A 21875-nucleotide genomic window follows, 5' to 3' on the forward strand; every position below is an offset into this window, starting at 1 on the left:
ATGGTTGTCTATAGACCGTGTCTAGTAGAGTTTTGTTTATGAGTGTGTTGTGCATCACATTTATAAACAGGAGGCTACAGGACTTATAGGATATTATCCTCCTTTCTTATCTTAGATTGTGATATATAAGGATTCATTTCCCTAACGATATGTTATGTTTTCAGTGATGCCTAAGAAGGCTACAGCCGCCTAGAAGGGCAAGTCCGTGGCTGATGAGACTACTAGTCGAGCGCCACGAGTTACTAGGGCTTAGGGAGAGTCTCATAGTGAGATTCCATCTCAGACTTCACATACCCCGCCCTCTCCAGAAGAGCTCCGAGGGGCACCCACTCCAGTGCCTGCCCCTGTACACCCAGCTCCTCAGCCAGATGCACCGGGGCAGGAGATGAGAGATGCTATTCCGCTATTGACTCAATTGGTAGCCGCACAATCTCAACATCAGGAAGCAGGTATTGGTCATGCAGATAGGGCCATCAGTGCGAGGGTTCATGATTTCATTAATTTGGACCCTCCAGTATTCACTGGAGTAGATCCAAATGAGGACCCTTAGGTATTTATTGATATGATGCAGAGGAATTTGAGGGTAATGAAGGCCACTGCGACTGAGTCAGTTGAGCTAGCTTCCTATAGACTTCAGGATGTTGCAGTTAATTGGTACGAGTCTTGGGAGTTGTCCAGAGGTGAGGATGCCCCTCTAGCGGTATGGCATGAGTTTACAGAGTCTTTTCTTCATCATTATCTACCACCAGAGCTTAGACGGGCCAGAGTTGATAGGTTCTTGACCCTTCGGCAGCGTAATATGAGTGTTCGGGAGTACAACCTTCAGTTTGATTGTTTGGCTAGGTATGCTCCCACTATTGTAGCTACGATGGAGGATCGGGTTCACCGGTTCATGATGGGGTTGGAGCCACACCTTCTTAATGACTGTATGTCGGTCTCACTTCGGCCAGACATATATATTTCTCGTATTCAGGCATACTCTTAGGGTGTAGAAGTGCATAAGCAGAAGCATAGGTCCGATCGTAAGCATGATAGGGGCCAGAGTAAGAGAGCGAGATCTTTTGGTCCTTCTGGTGAGTTTGGAGGTGGTCAGAGATAACAATACCCGAGGTATCTAGCCTAGCCATCGGCTAGCGCACCCCCTCAGTTTTCTTTTAGGAGATTTGATTGTTCCGCATATTCAGGGCCTAGTAAGAATTCCAGGGCCTCAAATTCTCAGTATAGGGGTGAGTCAAGTCAGATGAGGCCTCCCTTGCTATGATGTGCTCAGTGTGGTAAGCAGCATGCCAGGCAGTGCCGTATGGGGTTGGGTGTTTGTTATACTTGTGGTTATCCAGGCCACGTTATGAGAGATTGTACGACAAGAGGTTGTGCAAGCATAGTTAAGCAAGCGGGATCTGTAGCTGATTCCTCATCATCAGTACGCCCCCTGGGCAAGGCTCACAAGCACCAATCTGTCGTGGTAGAGGCAGAGGTGGAGTATCTAGCTCGAGCACTCCTCAGAACCGCATTTATACATTAGCAGGTCGACATGACCAGGAGTCATCATCTGATGTTGTTACAGGTATATTATTAGTCTCCTCATATGATGTATATGCATTGATTGACCCAGGTTCCACCCTATCATATGTTACTCTGTTGGTTGCTAGTAAGTTTGGAATAGAACCTGAGTTGGTTAAAACTTTTGAGGTATCCACACCTGTTGGGGATCCAGTGATAGCTAGGCGAGTATATAGAGATTGTACAATAGTAATTCATAGTCGATCTATAGTAGCAGACCTAATTGAGTTAGATATGGTAGAATTTGATGTTATACTTGGTATGGATTGGTTGGTTTCTTGTTATGCCAACGTTGATTGTAGATCAAAGATGGTTCGATTCCAGTTTCCAGGAGAGCCTGTTTTGGAGTGGAAAGGTAATACGCCATCACCGAGAGGTAGGTTTATTTCCTATCTCAAGACAGGGAAGATGATTAGAAAGGGCTATATTTATCACTTAGTCCGGGTGCGGGATGTGTAAGTAGAGTCACCAACCATTCAATATATCCCTGTGGTTAATGAGTTTCCCGATGTTTTTCTCGATGAGCTTTCGGGTATTCCGCTAGAGCGAGAAATTGAATTTTCTATTGACATATTACCAGATACTCAGCCAATATCCATTCCTCCCTATAGAATGGCACCTGTAGAGCTGAGAGAATTAAAGGAACAACTAAGGGACTTGCTTGAAAAAGGCTTTATCAAACCTAGTACATCACCGTGAGGAGCACCTGTGTTATTTATGAGGAAGAAATATGGTTCCTTGCGGATGTGTATTGATTATAGACAGTTGAATACGGTTACGATCAAGAATAAGTACCCGCTCCCGAGGATTGATGATTTATTTGATAAGTTGCAAGGTGCCAAGTATTTCTCGAAGATAGACTTGAAGTTCGGGTACCATCAGGTAAGGGTTAAGGAGAAAGATTTTCCGAAGACAACATTCAGGATCAGATACGAACACTTTGAGTTTCGTGTTATGCCATTCGATTTGACCAATACCCCAGCAGTATTTAGGGATTTGATGAACCGTGTGTTCAGACCCTTTCTATATCTGTTCGTGATTGTATTTATTGATAATATATTGGTGTATTCTCATTTAGAGACTGAGCATGCAGATCATTTGCGTACTGTGCTCAGAGTTCTACAAAAAGGGAAGTTGTATGCAAAATTCTCTACATGTGAATTCTGGTTGAATTTTGTAGCTTTCCTTGGGCATATTATTTCAGGTGAAGGTATCCGGGTTGATACACAAAAGATTGAGGCAGTAAAGACTTGGCCTAGACCTACGACACCGATGGAGGTTCGTAGCTTTCTTGGTTTGGCAGGATATTATAGGGATTTGTAGAGGGATTTTCTTCTCTTTCAGCACCATTGACAAAGTTGAATCAGAAGAGAGCTAAGTTTCAGTGGACCGATGCTTGCAAATGGAGTTTCCAAGCATTAAAGGATAGGCTAACTTCAGCACCGGTTCTAACACTCTCAGAGGGAACCGATGGTTATGCTATCTATTGTGACGCTTCGGGCGTTGGATTGGATTGTGTACTAATGATGCATGGTAAGGTTGTAGCTTATGCTTCTAGACAACTAAGTAAGCACGAGAAGAATTACCCGACCAAAGATTAACTTCAGCACCGATTCTAACACTCCCATAGGGGACCGATGGTTATGCTATCTATGCTATCTGAAGAGCCTTTAGTATATCTTCAAGCAAAAGGAATTGAATTTACGTCAAAGGAGATGGTTGGAGCTACTGAAAGACTATGACGTTGATATTTTATACCATCCAGGGAAGGCGAATGTAGTAGTCGATGCCCTCAGCCATAGATCTATGGGTAGCCTATCATATTTACAGCCAGAGAAGAGGGGGATAGCCCATGAGATTTATCAGCTAGCTAGTCTTGGAGTTCGATTACCGGACTCAGGTGATACTGTAGTTACTATTCAGTACATGACAACATCCTCTTTAGTAACTGAAGTGAAGGAACGCCAGTACGAGGATCCCGTGTTAGCTTATTAAAGGGATACAACCCCTCAGAAGGAGAAGACACCATTTAAGATTACAGGAGACGGAGTACTTAGATATTGAGGACGATTATGTGTCCCTAATGTTGTAGGGCTACGCCGGCAGGTTATGGGAGAGACTCACTATTCTCGTTATTCTATCCATCCAGGAGCAACAAATATGTATCATGATATCAGGGAAATATATTGGTGGGACCGAATGAAAAAGGATATAGCAGAGTTTGTTGCTCAATGCCCTAACTACCAGCAGGTTAAGATTGAGCATCAAAAACTTGGTGGATTATTGCAGGCTATAGAGATTCTGACTTGGAAATAAGAAGTAATTAATATGGATTTCATCATAGGCTTACCTCGTACCCAGCGTAAATTCGATTATATATGGGTGATTGTTGATAGACTTACAAAATTAGCCCATTTTCTGCATGTTAGGACTACATATTCCATAGAGGATTATGCAAGGCTTTATATTGGTGTCCCTATATCTATTATCTCGGATAGAGGAGCTCAGTTTACAACCAATTTTTGGAGGTCCTTCCAAAAAGGATTGGGAACTCAAGTAAGTCTTAGTACATCAATTCATCCCCAAATAGAGGGATAGGCTGAGTGTACTATTCAGACACTTGAGGATATGTTACAGGCCTAAGTGATAGATTTCAGGGGTAGCTGGGATGATCATCTGTCGCTTATTGCGTTTGCGTATAATAATAACTATCATTCCAGCATTCAGATGACTCAATACGAAGCTCTTTACGGACGGAAAGGTAGGTCTCCGATCGGATGGTTCGATGTTGGGAAAACTAAGTTAGTAGGACCAAAGCTGGTACAATAGCCAATCGAGAAGATTAAGCTTATACAGGAAAGGCTATTAGCAGCTCAAAGCCGTCAGAACTCTTATGCGGATAATCGACGACGAGACTTGGAGTTTCAGGTCAACGACTGGGTATTCCTAAAGGTATCACCAATGAAAGGTGTTATGATGTTCGGTAAGAAAGGAAAATTTAGCCCTCGGTACATTGGACCATATAAGATCTTACGCAAGGTAGGCCAGGTAGCATATGAGTTAGACTTGCCTTCTGACTTGGAGTCTGTACATCCAGTCTTTCATGTGTCTATGCACCGTAAATGTATCGGAGATCCTTCCAGAGTCATGTCAGTTGACGATGTTCAGATCACAGAGCAGCTATCATATGAGGAAACTCCCATTGCTATACTAGATAGACAGGTTCGAAGATTGAGGACTAAAGACGTAGCTTCGGTGAAAGTACTTTGGAGAAACAATAATGTGGAATAAATGACTTGGGAAGACGAAGAAGACATGAAGTCTAGGTATCCTCACTTGTTTCCTCTTCTAGAGGAGGATCCGACTGAGACATCACAGCCTTAAGGTGCGTGTATAGATTCATGTGTTAGTTATTGTCATTGGTCGTGTGAGGCCATTGTCGTTATTGATGATTGTGGCCCTATGTGGCATTGAGTTATTGAGTTTCTACGGGAAGGGTTGGTAGTAGTACTATTACAAAGGCGACTCGGCCAAAATTTATATAGGTCCCGGGGAGTTAAACATTCGAGGACGAATGTTTTTAAGGGAGGAAGGATGTTACATTTCGCGTTTTCGTACGTTAAAGTTTCATCGTAAGTTAATCGACGTAGGCTCGGAAATGAGATTATTTTTGAGGTTATGAGCACTTATGCTATTTATAACAGGTGATGAGTGCCATGAAGATTAGAGGGTAAACAAATAAAAGAATGAGTATTCGTTGAAGTTTGTCGATTTGGGATAAAATACGGTCCAAGCAATAATACCCTGTATTTATGGACTAGTGCCATACAAGGTACCACATGACCATGATAGTAAGGTATATTAAGTGTATTAGTATTTAAGTAAATTGTGTGCTATAATTAATTATATGGATAATTGGTTAATTATTGATTTTTTTGTAGGAGATTAACAATGTAATTAGAATTTGTGGATAAGCTTAATGGAGACCCAACGTGGCAGCAAGGGATTTAGGTAACAATGACTCTTTGGCTAGGGGATAGGTGGCATAGTTAGGAATTTTGTTGGCTAAGTCATCACATAAAGTGGGGCCCACACCTATGATAAAGACACATACATATGTCATTAAAGGGAAAGGTATATGTTGTAATGTAACGGGTGTAGCTTCACCAAAAGTTCTTATGAACCCACAATGATAAGATATCTTCCTACCTCATTAAAGTGTGGTGTTATGCTTGCTAAGTAACGGATGGAGCCTCAAAAAAATTCATATGAAACTGCATAATACTATAGCAGTGTGAAATTGCGATTCTAAGGGAGTACGGTACAATCTTTCTCAAGAATATCACACAAATTTTTCCCTACTTCGCTCTACCATTACGTGTTTTGTTGCAATTAACGTGTGTTAGAGGGATTGTCACGAGAATCGACTCAGGTATGTTAAGGATATCCCTTATTTCCTTTTGGCATGATCCATATGATACAAACGAAATGAGCAAACGCACAACTTTCATAAATGTCTCTATTCATAGAAGAACTAGGGGTGCCTATGTTCTTGAATTCCCATGTGTCTTATTATTACATCTTTTGTTCATGGGTCTCAGAGAAATATGTGGTTGTTAAAATTTATCCGGAAGCATATTGATCTTATGACATTCCGATAAATCTTATTAACTTACTTCTTATGCATTTCATTCATTTATACATGTACATTGACCCATGACCAAATGACATTATATACACATATATTATATGTATATGGGATATGGGAAAAGGTTACGGCGTTATATACGCACCACCATCTGATCAGTTAGTATACATTGATGATTTCTCCCACAGAGGCCGAGATGATATGATGGGCTGCCCTCAGAGGCTTGTTGATATTATGTACACATATACCTACGCATGATACGACATTTATATGCACATGCATGACTTTATAAATATTTCATGATTCACAAAGTTATTTAGACTTACATGCAGATTCCTTTACTCCATGTTTCTTTTATGTCTTTTATGTACTGATTTTCATGCCTTACATACTCGGTACATTATTCATACTGACGCCTCTATTTCCTGGGGCCTGTGTTTCATGCCCGCAGGTACAGGTAGACAGGCTGACGGTCCCCCTTTTTAGGATCCTTGATCATCGAGAGTTGGTGTGCTCCACTTGATCCGGAGCTGTTATTAGTTTTGGTACGCTATTTTTGTATGTAGATATGGGTACGATGGGGCCCAGTCCCGTACTTTGTACAGTTGTACACTCTATTAGAGGTCTGTAGACAGTCATGTATAGTTTGATAGTATGTGGCCTTGTCGGCTTCTAGTTTTGGATATATAGTTGTCTATAGCAGCCTTGTCGGCTCGTCCTACCGTATTCCGCATGTATATGTATATATGTCTTTTGGACATATTTTCCTCACGTATGTTATTCAGATTCAGCAGTTTATTGACAGATGTTATTCATGACCTACCCTTAATTCATATTTATATCTTAGACGCATGCTTAGGGTTATTCATCAGGTAGGACTCGGGTACTCGTCATGGCCCATCTGTTTGGGTTGTGACAACTTTCTTCCAAAAGGTATCCTTACACGTTTCCGAAACAATTGGCTTTGGTGCAGCTTCCTTACTTGACCCTCCTTGGGCAAGATTCTCTAGCGTGTACACCCTTCCTGTTTTAATCATTCCCTTAGAAGTACCTGATTCTTCTTCCTTAGCCTTTCCTTTTCTTTTGGCTTCAGCCATATGTTCCCATGGCACAGCTTTAGGGTGATAAGCAGGTGATAGGGCTACTATCATAGTGAACGGTGGCCTAGGTATGGTCGTTTTGACTTCAAACGGTGCCTTATCTTGCACCACAACTGGAGAGGGCACTACAAGGGATGCCGCCACAGTGTCTCCTTCCCGAATAAAACCAATGGATCCTTCTTCATCAGTTTCAATCATGTTTACCCTATCACCCCTATGGTTGGGAAGGGGTTTGTTGTGGACATTGGGTGCAGGTTCTTTCAATTGTATCACCTTAGTATCAATCAGTATTTGAATCTTATCCTTCAACGTGTGACATTCTGCAATGATGTGTCCTTTCATCCCAGAGTGATAGGCACGGGTTTTGTTGGGGTGATCCACTAGGTTGAGCTTTTGGTTATTATTGATATCCAATTTTTCCCTCGTATTTTTAAAACATATATATATATATATATATATATATATATATATATATATATATATATATATATATATATATATACACTTTCAAAATAGTATATTTGCATCATCATTTAGCTTATAAACCTATACAAGCATTTTTCATAATTTTTCATAATTTATAAAGGCTTTAAATCAATTTATTTCTGTATTATTATTATTATATAAATAACCAATAATTATCCTCTAAATTATTTTTATGATGATTTAATCATCTAAACTTATCATTTATACCAGCATGAGGTTTTAAATATTTTTTTAGTGCATTTCTTATAATTACATTTGCATTTTAGAGCTAATTGCACATTCTTGCAATAATAGCCCATATGCATGTATAATTATATTATTTATGCAGAAAAATGACTTTTATATTTTTATAATATTAAATAATTATTTTTAATCATTTTAGTGCATAAATGATATTTTTTTTATTTATTAATTATATTTATAAATTATTTATTTATTAAATAGTGGGTATTTAAAATCTAGCTTAAAAACCCACCCATTTTTGGACCAATTGCTGGCCCAAACCTAACACCCTAGCCCAATAAATCTCAAACCCAAACCAAACACCCCTTACAAAACCCGGCCGGTACCCATTTTATACGACCCATCCCATTTATCTTTAATCTTAGCCGAAGATCTCTCAGGATCAACGGCCCCCGTTCACCCCCTCTCTTTAACTATCCAAACCCGCCCAAACCCTAACCATTCTCACCACCCGTCGCCCCTAAATCCTCTCTACTCTCTCTTCTTCTTTGAGAAACCCTAGCCACCGCCTCTCAAAACCCTCCCATATTCCCTCTTCTAATGGGATTTCCCTCTCATCTCCTTACCATATTAGTATGTTTCCGCTATTGGTTGATTCTCCATGGCATTACCTAATACTTGCCTAAACATGGCAAGTATTACCACTTTGATTCTGTTCTATTGACTCCCATTTCTTGAATCTGGATGATATTCCGTCTACACACGTTTATTCTACACCGTGTGAGTCTGATTTTGTTTATATTTTGTTGATTCTTACTTACCCTAAAACTAGGGTTTACAGATTTTCTTCAAAATCGAACCAAAATTGGTTCAAACCCCTGATTGTGAGTATTATTCTGTCTACATTCATCCTATGCTAATGTGAGTCCGATTATTTGTTTATATTCTGTTGATTTTCACTTTCCAAAAAAACTAGGGTTTACAGATCCCTTAAATTGATTTTTTGACTGATTTGCACGTTTATTTACCTTATTTGTTGCTTAAATCACTATGTCTCCCTTGTTTGATGTTCGATTTTACTACTATATAACCCCCTTCCCCATTCCCTTCTAAGGAGGACTTCAATTGCTAACAATCACTACTAGAAAAATTAGGGCTTTACTTTGTGTTCATTCATTCTCTTGTTTTTGGCTCTTGGCCGGCTGAAAGCCAAGGCCACCGAATTTCCTACTTTTCTGACCTTTCTTGGGTGTGAACATTGCCCTGGGTTCTTTGAAACCCTTGGGAACTTGACGCATCTGGGATTCCGGGTCATATTGTTGTTCTTTTCTTGTTTGTTGAGCAATAACTGGTTAGTTTCTCAACCTTCGCAATGTTTATTCCATTATGTTCTAATGGAATAAGCACTGCCTTTCCTTGGACGAGACTAAGCATTGTCTCCCATCCTACATGAGGCTAAGCCCCGCCTCCTCAATTGCATGAGACCAATCATCGTCTCCCACTTCGCATGAGGCTAAGCATTGTCTCCCTAGTCGCATAAGGCTAAGCTCTGCCTTTCCTTGCGTAACCCCAAATGCTATGCTACTTGAAATCTAGCACTATTCTCCACCTCGGGCTAAGCTCTACCCCCGATCTTACATAAGACTAAGCTTTGTCTTGTTTCTCTTCGCATAACCAAACGTCATGTCTTTGCATCTCATGGGCTGAAATACCGCCATTTTTGCCCGAAGGTGTCATAGTCCGAAGGCATCATCCTCATAGCCGGAAGACACCATGCCATGGCCTGAGGATCTCTCAATATCGCACATCATTATTCAAAGGCATCATAGTTCAGAGGCACTATTTTCATGGCCCGAGAACATCATTTCATGGCCTGCGAATCCCTTATCACGCAATTCATGGCCCAGGACATCATGGTCTAAGGACATCATCCCCATCGTCCAAAGACAGCTTTCATGGTCAAAAGGGAATTTGCATCATGTTTAAATTATTGCAATATACACCTGCATGCATTGTATTTAAGTTTTACAGGTAATCCAGGAGGTAACTGTTCTCCCAACGGGAGCAATCTTCGCTCTAGTTTCCGTTCAATATTCACACTCTGTAACTACCTCAAATACATCCAACCACCATCCATTACCCATTTCTACTTGATGAACGTTCAAATACCCATAACCTTTCCAAGGTACATCCATTCACAATTCTGATATCGTCTTATCCAGAAGAGCTTGCCCGTTCCTATAACAACTCCATCGGCTTATTCCACCGTTGGATCCAGAACTACACATGGCCTGATTCCTATAAAACTAGGGATATGTAAGCAACTCAGAAACTGGAGTTCGGCCTCTGTTTTTTCCAAATCACCCCATTCGGTCAAAATCGGTCATCATTTCTTTACCCGACAACTCTTTCATCATTCCCGGGTAAAGAGGGGCAGCTGTTGATATCCAATTTTTCCCTCGTATTTTTAAAACATATATATATACTTTCAAAATAGTATATTTGCATCATCATTTAGCTTATAAACCTATACAAGCATTTTTCATAATTTTTAAAGGCTTTAAATCAATTTATTTCGGCATTTTTATTATATAAATATCTAATAATTATCCTCCAAAATATTTTTATGATGATTTAATCATCTAAACTTATCATTTATACCAGAATGATGTTTTAAATATTTTTACAGTGCATTTCTTATAATTACATTTGCATTTTAGGGCTAATTACACATTTTTTGCAATAATAGCCTATATGCATGTATAATTACATTATTTATGCATAAAATGACTTTTATATTTTTATAATGTTAAATAATTATTTTTAATCATTTTAGTGCACAAATTATATTTTTATTATTTATTAATTACTTTTATAAATTATTTATTTATTAAATATTGGGTATTTAAAAACTAGCCTAAAAACCCACCCATTTTCGGACCAATTGCTGGCCCAAACCTAACACCCTAGCCCAATAAATCTCAATCCCAAAGCAAACACCCATTACAAAACCCAGTCGGTACCCATTTTATACGACCCGCCCCATTTATCTTTAATCCCAACCGTTGATCTCTCAAGATCAACGACACCCGTTCACCCCCTCTCTTTAACTATCCAAACCAGCCCAAACCCTAACCATTCTCACCACCCGCCGCCCCTAAATCCTCTCTACTCTCTCTTCTTCTCTGAGAAACCCTAGCCGTCGCCTCTCAAAACCCTCCCATAATCCCTCTTCTAATGGGATTTCCCTCTCATCTCCTTACCATATTAGTATGTTTCTGCTATTGGTTGATTCTCCATGGTATTACCTAATACTTGCCTAAACATGGCAAGTATTACCACCCTGATTCTGTCTGATTGACTCCCACTTCTTGAATCTGGACGATATTCCGTCTACACACGTTTATTATGCACGTGTGAGTCTGATTTTGTTTATATTTGGTTGATTCTTACTTACCCTAAAACTAGGGTTTACAGATTTTCTTCAAAATCGAACCAAAATTGGTTCAAAACCCTGATTTTGAGTATTATTCTGTCTATATTCGTCCTATGCTACTGTGAGTCCGATTATTTATTTATATTCTGTTGATTTTCACTTTACCTAAAAACTAGGGTTTACAGATCCCTTAAATTGATTTTTTGATTGATTTGCATGTTTATTTAGCTTATTTGTTGCTTAAATCACTTTGTCTCCCTTGTTTGATGTTCGATTTTACTACTATATAAACCCCTCCCCTATTCCCTTCTAATGAGGACTTCAATCCCTAACAATCACTACTGAAAAAATTAGGGCTTTACTCTATGTTCATTCATTCTCTTATTTTTTGGCTCTTGGCCGGCTGAAAGCCAAGGCCACCAGATTTCCTACTTTTTCGACCTTTCTTGGGTGTGAGCACTGCCCTGGGTTCTTTGAAACCCTTGGGAACTTGACGCATCTGGGATTCCGAGTCATATTGTTGTTCTTTTCTTGGTTGTTGAGCAATAACTGGTTAGTTTCTCAACCTTCGCAATGTTTATTCCATTATGTTCTAATTAGCATATCTATGTTTTCTGAAATTGCATGACTTGATATAATCCCTTGACTCTCTTCATGTATGATTCTGCCTATAGCATGAACTTCTCTAGCATTGCCCCATGCCTAAACTGTTAGTTCTAAAAAAATGTCTTTGTGGCTAACTTAGGAAATTTGGACAATTTGAAGCATGTTTAGCTTAATGTGTTGACAATCTAAGTGTTTGCATTGGCTGTGTGACCTAATCCTGTTTCCTGCCTGACTCTGAATTTCTTAGTAATTAATTTATGTTATTAGTATGCCCTAATCTGTTAAAGCCTTCACTCCAGTTGTAATTTGATCCTATGACTATGTTTGTCACTCAGTATGTTCTCACTCTACTCAATTTTGTACCCCTAGCAATTAAGTGGAACCTCTCACACTAGTTTTGCCTAAATTATGATTTTGCTTGCCTCATTAGTATAAGTTGCAAAGTTTAAGCCCTACTGTTTAGCATAACTTGATCCTTATGTTTGAACTTGTTGATTTAGTGATAACTGTTTGTCTTGCTGGCCTAATGTCTCTTTGCTCATTAACTTTGTAATCCCAGAAGTTTAAGACCCCTTGCCTCTTACAAATATACCATGCCCCAATGTGTTATGTGACAACTTGCATCATCAACTAGTTTCTCGAACTCATGCACCCTCTGTGCTGATATGTCCATTATGTGATCACTTTGTAGTGTTTGACTCCAAAAAATGTAAATGCACTTTTCTAAACCTTGTTACTTTGCTACTATTTTCATTGGTTGTTTCCCTGTTCTGAGTCTAATTCTTGACCGGCTGAAAGCCAAGGCCTCCTAAAACCTCGCTATTAACCTCCCTAGTGTGAGCACTTCTTGGAGTCCACTTTGAGACCCTTGTGAACCTTGACACACTAGGGCCTAAGGTTTTGTGGCCACTTTGTCCCAATTGCTCAATTCTGCCTCCCTTTTCACCTAGTGAATGAACCAATTAGTTTGTGTAAATGGTTGTTGATCAGCTGTGGTTACTAGGTTTTGGATATTTTGTGTAAATGAAGATTGTTTTCTGGGTTTGATTGGCTATGACTTCTGGGCTGTGGTGAAACCTGTATGGAAACAAAATTTGAAGGCCTGGCCAGGCTGGGTGTACTTTGGGCCTGTCTTAGGCCCACTATAGTGATTTTGTAACTTTGTAATTTGATTCATTCATTGGGCCTATAATAATATTATAATAACAATTGGGGTGTTAGTAAAATTTAGAAAATGGGTTTATTCTAATATTTGCATGAACGGGTAGAAATCCTACCTATAGGTGTTTAATTTACTCAACATGTTCTGCTTCTATGTGTTGTTAGATAACCTGCCCATAGGACCTGAGTGTTTAATTCGTTTAACATATTCTGCTCCTATGTGTTTTATTAGATACCATACCTATAGGAAATAAAGTGTCAATGACCAATCTTTCAATTTACATAACTGCAGCATATTCATTAGATACTATGACTATAGGGCTGTGTTAGCTTATGTTATACAAAATCTGCATTTAGAAATCATGCCTATAGGGTTTTACTTGGTTAATTCGTTGTTATACTGCCCACCTAGGAGACATGCCTATAGGAGCTAAGTATAAAAAATCAATTTCAATCGTTAATCGTTAGAAATCCTGCCAATAGGGTAATACCACTCGCTTTTAAGTGTTAATATTGAACTTTCAACACTGTTTCGTTGCCACTATTAGAAAGCATGCCTATAGGATCAAACTGAGTAATTCTGAGTATCTTCAATAGTTATCACTGCCAACAACTGCATAAATCACCTAGATATCCTGTCTATAGGTTTAATTGCTTATAATCTGTAATCAGCAGGCCGACTGTGTAGTCGCTTAGAAATTATGCCTAAAATGGCATCTTTCTCTGAAACTGCCTGCACGTTTGAATCCAGAATCACCTAGAAGTCATGACTATAGGATTTAAGACTCTATTAATTCTGAAATTGTCACCCGCCTAATATGTTTGCATGCATTTGTTGTCTAAGTGTGGAGGCTAACTTGAGCCCTTAATTGCTTTTACATGAAGTCCAACTTGTTTTGTATGTCACCTAGTTTTATCATTTCTGGGCCAGGCATTTGGAACAACATAAAGTGGACATGGAAGAAATCAATGAATGTAGGGGAATCGCTAATAAATCAACAGAAAGGTTGGAGTATTTGGAGCAGGGTTTGATGGAACTTGAGGGAAAGATGAGGAAAAGGGTCTCGGATTGTCAGAACGCAGAGGGCAATGAAGGAGGACATCTAGCAAGGGCGTATATGTTGTTGGACATGCGCGACCTGGGGAATCTGATTGACGGGGTTAAGAAGGTCAAGCTTGGAGAAGGTCCCTCTAGGACCGAGTAGATTAGGAATGATGTTTTCTAGATTCGTTTTAGAATTTGATTGTAATAAGGCAAATGACACTAGAGACTCTTTATAATTATTGTCGTTGTAGTAGAGATTTGGTCTATTTATCATATTAATGAAATGACACAGTTATCGCCACTGATTCTTCTCCAAAGCTATATGTCGCTAGGCCTACCTCGGGCACGATGAGGTCCCCAAATTAGGACGCGAATTTATAATTCTGCAATACGTGTTTAAATATCATAATATCCTTTTAATACTCCTTACTGACTTGTTTACCTTTTGTTTTTCTTCTTTTCTTGGTTTATTCCCATCCCCTAAAGTTGGTTCGTGCATACTGGCATCATCAGCATATCATACCAGATCTAGAGGTCCTCCGCCTCCTCCTCCTCCAAGTGATCCTAAGAACAAAGGAAAAGCTAAGATGGACAATATGAGTGGTATCAGCAAAGACAACGCTACGCACGCCGAGAATGTTGAAACTTCGGATGGTCGGAGTACTCCAGCACAGAGTGACTTAGTTTTACGGTTAGAACAGAAGATATTGGAGTTGCAAGGGGAACTTGAGCAGGTCCGTAACTTGGAAAACCTTTCCCTTACCCTGAATGTTCCCGACATCAACCAAAAAAATGCCCAAAATCCAACACTTCCTCAAAACACACAAAACTAGCACCCGCAAAATCCTCTCGCACCTCACCAATACACCGCGCCTCCCCAAAATCCCAATCCTCCACCAGTACCAACTCCTCCAAAGCATCATCATCATCCGACCCAGTACCCACAAACTACCACCTACCACACTCCTCAAAATGCACCACAGCCTACTCCTGACCCGCAAAACTCAAACAATGACCACCATTATGCCCAGATTCCCGGAGTCCACCAAAGCAATCCCATATATGTGGAAACCTTACCCTAAACCCCACAACAAACCCTATACATACCTGAATCCCTCGAAAAGGACCTGCTCATCAAGAACATGGCAGAGGAACTCAAGAAACTTACTGGCAGGGTTCAAAGTGTCGAAGGGGGAAAAGGCATTGAGGGTTTGAATTATGAAGATTTGTGTATTCAGCCAGATGTAGAACTGCCAGAGGGTTACAAACCTCCTAAGTTCGAAATGTTCGACAGAACTGGTGATCCAAAGGTGCACTTGAAAACATATTATGACAAGCTTGTAGGAGTTGGCAGGGATGAAAGAATCCACATGAAGTTGTTCATGAGAAGCCTCACTAGAGACGCCCTATCTTGGTACATCAGTCAGAACCCAAATAAATGGGTTAATTGGGTAAGTATGGCATAGGATTTCATGGATCGGTTCAGGTTTAACACAGAAAATGCACCAGACGTTTTCTACATTCAAAATCTCAAGAAGAAGCCAACGAAAACTTTCCGCGAGTATGCTACTCGGTGGAGGTCTGAAGCTGCAAAAGTAAGGCCAGCGCTAGAAGAAGAGCAAATGAACAAGTTCTTTGTCCGAGCTCAGGATCCGCAGTATTATAAGAGGTTGATGGTTATTGAAAACTATAGGTTTTCTGACATCATCAAATTGGGAGAAAGAATAGAAGAGGGAATTAAAAGCGGAATGGTAACCAATTTCGAGGCACTCCATGCTACGAACAAAGCCTTGCAGTCGGGCGGTATATCTAAAAATAAGGAAGTAGGGGCAGTGATGGTAGCCCAAGGTCCGAAGTCTCCTCTCACAAACCAAACACCTCCACCCACATATCAGCCTTCACCTTCTAGATATCAACAACTCGCTACCGCCTACTACACTTATAACACTCATCCAGCATATTACCACTCACCACCAGCCCGCCAAAACTACTAAAAACTCAGGCCAAATTTCGACCGTAGGCTGCCCTGACAATACACTCCTATTGCCGAGCCTATTGACCAGTTGTATGAGAGATTGAAAGCTGCCGGTTATATCACTCCCATTCCCGCTGTCGCCATGGAAAATTCCTCTCAATGGGTCAATCCAAACAAGACATGTGCCTACCATTCGGGCATGAAGGGTCACACTATTGATGAATGCCGCACTTTGAAGGATAAGATCCAGACGCTGATTGATACCAAAGTTATACAGGCAAAGGAGACTACACCTAATGTTCGCAACAATCCCCTCCCGAATCACAGGGGCGAGGGGGTAAATGTGATTGAAACTGATGAAGAATCGGATCCGGAAGGGTCAATTGGGCTCATTCGAGAAGGGGATGATCCCAAAATGCCTCCAGTAACTCTTACACCTATTGTGGTACAGATACAGTCACCGATTGAAGTTGAGGTAGCCGCACTGACTCCGTTCGAGGTTGAAGTAACAACGCCCTCAGCCATGCCAACTCCGTTCGAAGTAGAAGTGACTACATCATTACTATACTACAGAAGCGAGAAGGAAAGGAAAGGGGAAAATGGAAGAAACTGGTACAGCACAAGGTATGACCAGAACTGGTAGGGTTTACACGCCCGAGCATTCGTGGGGAACAAGTAAAGAAGGCACTTCCAGGCAGCCTATCATTGAAATCGGCCCGAATGATCTTTGGATAAAGGTGCAAGCAAGGGAGTATTCTGTGGTCGATAATTTAACAAAACCCCTGCTCAGATATCCATTCTATCACTACTGCAGAATTTTGAGGCACACAGGAACGCATTGATGAAAGTGTTGAATGAGGCTCATGTACCCAACAACATTACTAGTGGAGAGATGGCCAACATGGTAGGACAAGTATTGGAAAGACATAAGATCACTTTCCACGAAGATGAATTGCCACCATAAGGGTTGAGCCATAACAGGGCGTTGCATATCACAGTACAGTGCGAAGACAAATTCATTGGCAGGGTCCTGATAGATGGGGGCTCAAGTCTCAACATCTTCCCGTTGACTACTTTGAAGAGGTTAAGTAAAGGTTTGCATGAGATACAAGCAGGAACTATGAACGTAAAATCGTTCGATGGGTCTCAAAGGGCCACAATCGGAGAAACTAACCTCTACTTACAAATGGGTCCAACTTGGTTTGATGTTGAATTCCAAGTGCTCGACATATCCGCCTCATACAATCTGTTATTGGGACGACCTTGGATACATGCCGCTGGGGCTGTAGTGTCTACTCTACATCAGGATATAAAGTTCGAATGGAATCATCAGGAAGTGATCATTCATGGAGATGGGAGTAACCCTATTTACACTAACCAGACTGTCCCAGTTATGGAGAATAGGAGAAAGTTAGGGGGAGAGACTTACCATCGCATTGAGCATGTTAACGCGATTGAGAAGGACAAATGGTGGATTAGCAAAATAGAAAGCATATTGGCATGGACAGGGTATGAACCCGACAAGGGTCTCAGCAAGAATCTCCAAGGGATCACCAAATTAATACAGTTAAAATGTCACGGCACGACCTTTGGACTAGGATATCAATACACTTGGCATGAGTATCAAAATTGGTCACCACCATGGCGCGGTACCTATCACCCTCTCGAGCAACATCAATGATAGAATAAAATCGCACGATAGAGAAAGAAAGAAGTGAAATTTTCCTAAAGCTCCATAGCCTCCAGAAGATAAGTACAGACGTCTTCCGTACCGATCCTCAGCTCACCACAAAGTCTCCTCAGCAGCAACTCCCATGCGCCAAGATGACCACAAAATGTGCATGTCTCAGTACTTGCACAATCAGTCCATAAGTGTAGCATGGGTAGGTAAGTTGATTCAAGGGAAGTTCCTTCTAGAGTAGTAAGAGCCTATTTTTTCTTGCCAACATGTACCCAGTAAGTAAGCCTAACCCCGAATCCCGAATAGATAGTGACGATGGATCGACATTGACACTTACTAGTGGTTCAATAAATCATGTATAATAAAATTAAACAGATATGAGGTATAGCAAGTAAAACAATGATCATATATAAGTGCATAATACAATCCCCAACTGACAGTAAACACAACATCCTCAAATACCGGATACTTCATCAAATAGAATACATAATGGCCAACACCAACTCAACGGTCACATCTCAAGTCAGGAAAAATTCATAAGTATGCTGACTCCTTATCAGGTAATTCACACGATTTTGCCGAGGCGAGCAACCTGATCCCATAAGAGTAAAGGCACGAATTGGCATACAACCCGATCCCATAATAGCCGTGTACATAAACTGCCGAGATCGTACGACCCGATCCATGGATGCATCTCAAATATATTGCCGAGGCGAATGGCCCGATCCCATAATGATATCTGCTGAGGCATTCAGTCTGATCCCATAGGAATAGTAAAGACTTGACGGCTCACTGGCCCCATTCATGAATATACGTGTGAGTTGTGAAATTCAAGAAACTTTCGGACAAGTACGTACAATACAGGAAAAATTCGTAAGAGGAAGTGTAATCTCTACTGCAAATCAAGTAGCTCACCAAGTATCAAAAATAAGAATCCAATACTTTATGCAAGTCTAGTCTCATGCTGATTATGATAATTGAGGCATGTAAATAGCCAGAGATAACTCAAATAATACAATTAAATCATGGTGTTAGTCTAAATATACCCAGACCTAATCAAGAATTCTAGTATACGCATGGACACTCGTCACCTCATTCGTGCGTAGCTCCCACAACACGTAGCACATAGCAAGTATAACACCTACGGGGTAAATGTACCCCTCACAAGGTTAGTCAGGAGACTTACCTCGCTCTGAAGTCCGATAACCTGCTCCAACGCCTCTCTAACACCTCAAACCGATGCCAAACAACCTGAAACTAATATAACAATGTGCAAACCAATAAACATATACTCAGAGACTCGTAACTTAATAATTTATTATAATTCCCAACTCCGCTTGAAAAGTCAACAAAGTAAAGCCTCAGGCACACGTGCTGAGATTCTGAAAATTTTCGAAGATAATCATTACCCATAGCACCATGAACTCAAATATATAATTTATTCCCAATTCCATTTCCAATTTCGTGGTCAAAATCTATAAGTACTATTTCTAGGTTTTCTTCCAAAATCTCAAAATTTCTAAAAACTTTTATTTTTAAATCCATATATAATCCATGTATTTAGCTCAAAATGTGTAAAAATAAGTTATCTCAAGATTGATGATGAAAACAGCTCCTCCAAATCGCCCAAGAAAGAAAGAAATGAGTGAAATGCGCAAAAATCTTGATTGGCTAACTTATAATCTGCCCTGGCGTCCTTCTTTGTGAATGCCGCATCTGCCTCGCGTTCGTGAAGCACAAACTGCCACGACCCAAAATCCCATCGGGACCATGATGACACCTAATATTTCACTTGCTAGGGAAGCCAAAGTTCACTAAATTATTTAACTAGTTTTAACAATTCAATTTAGAACATTAATGAAAATAAACTATAATAACCTTATATGGAATAATAAAGTTTCAAATGACGAAATCTAAACATATCCTAGAATATGGAGTCACAAATACATGAGCATCTAGAGTGCTACATATAAAGTTTGAACAAAATATAACTGTTTGAAACTACATAAAAAGTAAAGGTAGAATGGAAGGGCACTTCAGGGTTGCGGACGCCATGCATCTATGCCTCAAGTCTCCAAAAGTAGCTAAATCCGAGCAGTCGGCCATGGTCAATATCGGGTCAAGACGACCTCTTTTTAGTGTTTTGAGTGCTCGAGCAGGTCCGTAGTGAGAGAGAATAGAGAGAGGCCAAGAGCTCTCGAGAGTTTGGCATATATAGTGGTACTCGTGCCCCAACTGGAGCTCGTCAGGTTAGGGGCTATGTGAGTCACCCTGTTCATTCAGCATTTCCAGATGCCAGCGGTATTCCGGCCACTCCTAGGCCCCAGGCTACCTATTATGCACCACCATTGTCCAGTGCACCTCCTGCACGGGGTGCTTTCAGCGGTTAGTCTAGCCGATCAGGCTCGAGCCAGCCACAACAACCACATTCTCCGAGAGCTTGTCTTGAATATGGTGACACTCTCCATATCGTGAGTGCCCAATACTCCATCTCGTCGTATCGTCATAATACGATATTGGGGCAGTTCCGGCGAGTAACACTTCCTGAAAATCATCACTCCAGAACTACATGAGGCATGATCCTCGTTATGCCCAAGGTATGTATGCAATTAAAAACTAGAATTCGACCATAACTTCCTAAAATCTTCCCAAAATCTTCCTTAAATCCCAATCCTCCAGCTCATAATCTTTGCGTCATTCTTGCAATGTATGCCCAAAGTCGGGACAAAAGTGGCTTTGGTTCAATTTCTTTGCCCGAAAACTCTTTCATTGTCTCCGGTCAAAGAGGGGCAGCTGTTGACGTCCAATTTTGACCCTCCCGTTTAAAATTAATTTATTTATACCTAAATATTTACAATGAATGTTTTGAAAATATTTTCTATCAATAATTACCTATATTTTACAAATTAATCAAGTATTAGCTTTGAAATTAATAACCTAGCATTAGTATTATGTAGTTACAAATATACTTATTGTTTTAATACTATTAATATATTTTTTAAAATACACCATAGAGGTTTTATAATTAATTTAACAATTACTTCTCAAATTTTGATTAATTAGATTTCTATGTTGATAATTAAAAACTAGTGTTATAATTTAGAAAACAAAGTCTTTTATAAATAATTAATTACAGTAGTTAGTAGTGTATTTGATAATTATAATTTTACTATAATTTATTGGAAATTAATTATGTTTAATTAAATTTATTTTAAAAGGGTTAAAAACTAAAAGGCTACAATTGCAGATCCTTAATTAAATACAAAGTGACTATTCATTATATCAATTTCAGCCCAAATGCCCAAGCCCAAGAAAAATTTGGCCCAGGTCCAATTCCCTTCTCTCCATCATAGCAATCCCCGTCTCCTCTTATTGTCCAATAAAACCGTGCCACGTCACCTGTCCTGCCCACTCACAAAAAACACATCTGATCCAGACCGTCCATCCATTTGATCAACTGTCTACATTTTAACTCTTATTTCCTCTTAATATTAAATACCTAAAAGGTTTAATCCTCACAGTTTGATCATAGGGATCCAACGGACACCATATTTCCTTGTTAAAATTTGTTAATACTCAAATTATCAGGGATGTTGATCAAATAATCCAATGGCCCACATCGTTTCCCCCCACCTTAACCGCGTGAGACCATCTGGCCTCATCCACTTAACCCTAATTCATTTTTCACTCACCTTGCCGCCTCTCTTTTCCCTTCCTCTGTCTTTTCTCTCAACCTCACAACCCAAATCAATCAAAAACCTTGCACAAAGTTGTGCAAGGTAATGAATTCACCTAGAGATTCATCTTCCCTGTCTCCCACATTCGTGGTTCTTGCTGAATCTTTCCTCTTTCATCAATCAAGCTTGAAATGCCCCAAATCCGAACCCTAACCCCAAAGATGAAACCTCAAGTCGCCATTAATCTTTCAAATACTTGGAATGCATGGCTATCCATTTTTCTCTTGTACTTCAGATCTCGTTGCTCGTTTCTTTTT

Source organism: Nicotiana tabacum, chromosome 12, assembly GCF_000715075.1.
Source record: "Nicotiana tabacum cultivar K326 chromosome 12, ASM71507v2, whole genome shotgun sequence".
Classification (NCBI taxonomy): Eukaryota; Viridiplantae; Streptophyta; class Magnoliopsida; order Solanales; family Solanaceae; genus Nicotiana; species Nicotiana tabacum.